Source organism: Triticum aestivum, chromosome 4A (genome assembly GCF_018294505.1).
Source record: "Triticum aestivum cultivar Chinese Spring chromosome 4A, IWGSC CS RefSeq v2.1, whole genome shotgun sequence".
NCBI lineage: Eukaryota > Viridiplantae > Streptophyta > Magnoliopsida > Poales > Poaceae > Triticum > Triticum aestivum.
In genome coordinates this window covers 176,114,581-176,120,545 of record NC_057803.1, presented here as the reverse complement: position 1 = coordinate 176,120,545, position 5,965 = coordinate 176,114,581, and positions in this window count along the sequence as shown.

Genomic DNA, 5,965 nt, shown 5'->3' with positions numbered 1-5,965 from the left:
CAAGTAGCACTTTTCTAACAGCATTTCGGGCATCAAGATGAACTCAAATGAAAATGATGCAATGAGATGAAATGATGTACTCTCTGAGGCGAACATTTTGATATACTATATGCATGAATCGGAGCTACGGATGTGGAGTTATGGCACGATGAACATGGCCATATGAAACGTGGAAAACTCGGGGACTTTGTGAAAAAAATAGACCTCCAGATCTAGGGTTCATCCGGCGCGCGAACCGAGGCACGGACGGAGACACTGTAACCGGACGGATTTGTTGGGGAAGAAGAAGCAGCCGCCGGCGGGAGGATGGGGTGGCCGGATCCGGCGGCCGGCGACCGGATCGGGGCGCGGCGAGGTCCGGCGAGCAGGGCGGCGGCCGCGGGAGGCGCGCGTGAAGGCGGCGGCGTTGGCCGGCTGCGGCGCGGGGCGGAGCTCCGGCAGGTGCCGCGGTGGCCGGCGAGCACCGGGTGGCAGCGGCGGCGGGGCGCCTCGGCGGGCGGCGCGGAGTCGCGCGGGCTGGAGGCGCGGGGCTTGGGCCCGGTCGGCGCGGAGGAGGGCCGGCCGCGGGCTTCCGCGGGCCACGGCGGCGGCGCGACGCCGGGGTGCCCCGTGGCGGGCAAGTAATGGCGGAGGGAAGCGGGGCGGACGTATCCGGCCCGGTCGGACACGTCCGGCGGCTGGAGGAGGAAGGAGACTAGGGTTTCGTCCGCGAAAATGAACGGGGTGCACATATTTATAGGTAGAGGGAGCTAGGAGAGTCCAAATGAGGTGCGGTTTTCGGCCACGCGATCGTGATCGAACGACCGAGATGATGGAGGAGGTTTAAGTGGCTTTTGGGCCACTTTGGAAGGGTGTTGGGCTGCAACACACACAAGGCCTTTTCGGTCCCTCGGTTAACCGTTGGAGTATCAAACGAAGTCCAAATGGCACGAAACTTGACAGGCGGTCTACCGGTAGTAAACCAAGGCCGCTTGGCAAGTCTCGGTCCAGTCCGGAAATGTTTAACCCCCACACATGAAAAGAAGGTAGAAATGACCACCGGAGGAGAACGAAGCGCCGGAATGCAAAACGGACAACGGGGAAAAAGCTCGAATGCATGAGACGAACACGTATGCAAATGAAATGCACATGATGACATGATATGCAATGCATGACACGCAAGAAATGACAAGGCAACCACAGGGAATAACTGGAGGACATGTGGCACATCGGTCTCGGGGCGTTACACATCCTCTCCACGTACAGTCATCTCCTTGTTCCTCTCGGTTGTTGACGATGTTGAAAATGCAAGAGGGCGGCGCACCACACACGGCGAGCGAACCAAGGCCGCAAGGCGGGGTACGACGGCGAGGCCTCGGACGGAACGGACAGGAGTCGTGGAAGATGCGCCAGTCTAGTCACAGGTGGAGGGGAGTACGAGGGTGGACTGGTCTGGGTGCGGGTGCATGTTGGGGCTGACATCGCCGGAGAATAATAGGACATGTGGGGGAATAGAGGGATGGACTGGCCAATGTTGGAGGGTACATACGGTTGGGCGGCGGAGGCGTAGCCAGCCATGGGAGGCGGGAGTAGGCGGATCCTATGGGGTGGTTTGGTTTGGGTGGCTGGAGGAAGAAGATAAGAGATAGAAGATACACGACAGATGTTGGATGTCAATCCAACGGCTGGTAGGCAGAATCGTTTGTTGACTGGCTAGTAAGTCAACACCACCTTGGATAGGCTATTTCCTCGCGGGTCCCAAATGTCTGAGTCTAAATCTGTCACGGTCATGCAGCCTTTCCTATGAAAATTTACAACCCATTTGATGTGCTAGTTCGAAATAAGTTTGTGGGTGCTGGTGGGGGCTAATTACTTGGTTTCTGTAATGCACAGTGAGCTCAAGCAGCCGGCGAGAGTGATGTTATTTCCCTTGGTTGGGATTTGTTAGTTGTTACAATATTTCACTCTAAATTAAACGACTAGCAAGCCATTCGCCTTGCTTCAAATAAAATATGACAGTCACAGCCGAGTTGGAAAGGGCAAGAACATCTAACTCCAGCTTACAAACTGTACAAAAGCACGAGGGTTAATTGTTCATCAGGTTTACAAAAAAACCCAGGTTGAAAAGGGCAACAACATCTAACTCCAGCACTGTTTTCGGCAGTCATAGTCAAATGGATCGGTCAGGTCCATAGAATGAACATCCTGGGTCGTAAAATTTACTGGATTATGACCACAATATGTTGTAAATAGAAGCCCGACACGTTCAGAAGCTCTTTTGCCCACCCAAAACTCCTTTTTTGCTCTTCCACATACCCATCCGTCAAAACCATGTTGCTGATAAACTTAAGCCTGATGGACAATAGTAACCTCGCATTCAGCAGGAAGAATGTGACAAAACTAGTGTTTGCACGGTTGGCTACATATCGTTCTAGTGTTATTGTCTTCAATCGAATCTCATGAGAAGTGAGAAAATCCCGATGCTTATGAATCCACCGATTGGTTATAACTTTCTTACCCCGTCCTGTTGCCTAAATAGACATGAAGATTGAAAAGAGTTAAGGTCTAAAAAAAGAGTGTCAAAAGAGCAATAGCTGAATGGTTATTCTAGTACACTATATGCGGGCCCAATGTGCGTGAAATTATCACCTTTATATACAACTTCTCTAGACATGGAAAGCATTGCAACAAGCCAATAATCTTGTTCAGATCAAAACTATTCATTTGGATATATACGATCCTGACAGAATCCAGCACCATTGATAGGCCATCCATGGAGAAACTCTTCATTGAGCATAGAACATAATATTAGTACAAAATATGTACTCCAAGATGACATATAACTTATGCGCAGAAATTTAAAATGCAGCTTATGGTTACAAGTGTAGATGATAATGTAAATTACCTGAAGAACTGTGGAGCCAAACACCATATTCAAATGAGCACATAGATCATGTATTACACCCAAGGTCTCCAGTTTAGGCGCAGGGAGGACGGTTATTTGCAACAGTGAATAACTAGAATCAAGGATCAACCTTTGAAGTGAAGTGGCATATTGGATGATGAGCTGCCTTCCGTCAAAACAAATTCCAATTCTTACAAGGTTAGGCGACTTTATTTGGAGAAAACCAATTCTAACCGTGAAAACAAGCACCAAGCACTCCAGTGCAGGGCAACTTGAGTGGATGATGTTGTGCAATGAGGCCTCCGATATATGAAGCTGCACAAGTGAAAGTTTCTTGAGAAATGGGAGTCGAAGGTTTAGTACCAGATTGTCTGGTAGGTCGCACAGTGCAAAGGTGGCTGTGTGGAGAGAGGAGAAAAACCGCAAGATGGACATCGATGCTGAGGGCACAGGTAGATGGCGTTCGGTATCTGGTAGGTGATTTCCAAGGGAATAGTAGAACTCAAGCAGCTGTAGTTCTGTGAATTCAGGGGATTTCAGCCAGGCGTCCACCGTGCAGGGCACGGTATGGTTGCTCAGGTAGCATGACGGGATGCAAAGGCTTTGAACGGAGCCCTGGTGGGAGGAGATGATGGCTCTGGGGATTTCAAAATCATTGAAGACAGATAGCTGACGACAGTCGAGATTAAGGGGCACGGCGCACCATAGAGGGCGCCACCGAATTGAGAGGACTTGGGTGCGGCAGCAATCCTTGGTGGGGAGAAGCGAGATGATCTCCCCAAGGACGGCGTCCGGGAGATCGCTGATGCGGTCCACCCGAGATTCTACGGGTTCCTGGGATCCGGTGGGGGTGGGGTCTCCGCTTCTCCCCGCGCTGCCGGGTGCGGGATCTACAACAGGAGTCGCCGCTGGCGGGAGCCTCATCTTCGTGGCACTGGGGTCAGCCTACTCCATTTTCCTCAAGGGCATCGCGTCGCGCTCACGGATTTGAGCAGATTAACGAATGACAAGCCTAGTTGTAGTGCGAGTGAAGAAGAAGGGAAGCTGGGGTTTTTCTAAGTAGTGAGGAAGAAGGGGGGCTGGGGTTTTTGTAGGAGTGAGGTGAGGAATTTCGGGGTACGAGTGAAGCGAGATGACGTGAGGTGGGTGGGAGTGAGGAGGAAGAAGAACACCCAGGTTTTTTGGGGGGCGGTGTGCTGGGTCTGGGTAGCGCCTCTCATTCAGTAAATATATGGACTTTTGAATTGATTTTACTATTTACTAGGGTGGATGGGTTGTTTTGTCTTGGGCCCAGAGAAACAATTACTACTAATACAGTGGAGACACTCTACAGCTACCCAGAAAAACAATTACTACTAGTACAGTGGATACAATACCGCTTCTGGCTCCTCCTAGGTCATCAAAACGTCTCCCTCTACTGAATGTCGTTATACTTTTGTTCACCGACATGCCGGCCATGCAGTGCACGGGCCCAAATGCCATCCACCAAATTAGAAGGCAGTATGCAGGCGGAGAGTCACCCCGGTCATAGCGCGGCAATAACGAGTCGTCGTATCACAAAACCCCACCTCCCCGCAGTCTAAGTTTGACGGATGAAGCAACGTCATTTCACTCTTCGCTGAATCCCCTTCTCCCTCACCGTCTTCAAGAAGGCAACACTCGCATCTGCCACTGTTCTTCTCTCCCAACGAAGGGAAGTTAAGTGGATCCGTGATGTTGGTATATTTTCGTTCAGAAAAAAAAGAACTTTTGCAAAGCAGTAACCGATCCTCACTCTTTTTTGTTTCATTGTCACTGTGATTGTGTTTTCCTTTTAGTGGTCTCCTAGTATTCATCAGTTTCATGATGGACCAAGGAGAACTAGGCAAAGATCTGCCGATATTGGAGCAGACGCGGGAGACTGATCCCCACCAGACAGAGAGCTCCAAGAAGATGGAGGTAGCCACCGAGCCGACCCCAGATACGCTCACGGCCACTACTGAGATGGTCAACGCCCCGTTTGAGGTTATAGCCCCCGTGGCACTGCAGGAGCAGTTTTCCCCCTTCGAGGATGTGTCCCCCCCGCTGAGCTGCCCAAGGTGATTTTCTTCTCCAATTTCGATTGTGGTTTTTCATCTAAGTATGTGGTGATGAATAATGCGAAATTTTATTAGCTTCGATGCCATGCTATACATAGTGGTTTAAATAACTTGTGTTTCTTATACTGGAAAGTAATTCAGAATTTGTTTCTGTTTCAATTAGAGCCCTGATGCAGACCAGGATTGTGTGATTGTACATGTCACTCGCTATGAGGCGGATGACCTGAATATACGCACTGGGAAAATAGAGTTTTTAGGCTGTTGGATCCTGGAAGCCATTTGCGCTTATACCAATGAAGAGTTGTATTCCGGCCTCACTGTTGTTAGGCATGTTGTCCAGGGTGTACTGAAGCACAAGAAGTTCAAAGCTACTCCTTCGTTTGTGAGGCATACTGTTCTTGTCAAGCTTAAGCAGGAAGATGACGTGGCATGCCTCCACAAACAAGTTTATGAGTGGCAAGGCCACAAGGTTGTCTTCATGAAGGTTCACAGGATTGAGCTGCTGCCGGACGTCCTCGATGACGTTCATGGCAAGGTCCTTCTTGTGTCCAGCCCAAATTAGATCGAGGCATGAAATACTTGCCCCAGCTAGTGTTTAATAGTAGTTTGGATTCTGTCTAATTATCCAAACCTTGCCTGTTATCGAGCCCTCTGGGGCTAGTACTCTGTTTGAATCCGTCTATGGGAACTGCTGCTACTTTTGTGTGCCCGTGAATCATCGTAATTGTTGCCGAAACAAATGTGTCCTCACTAGTTTTATCATACGAGCAGTGTGTGTTTTGATGAAATAGAGTACTCGTTTGAGAACTGTGCGCCGACGTATACATAAGTACTTGTAAACACTATTGGTGCTACCCCACTTGTAAGTAGCTGTGCAAAACACGGCAGATTGGCTCAGCTCGCTTCAACACTAGGCTATCGACCAGCTAACAATCAACAATCTGCTGTCTGACATATAAGCAACTATGTATCTTGTTATAGTGGTTCATGCGGTTAATTAAGG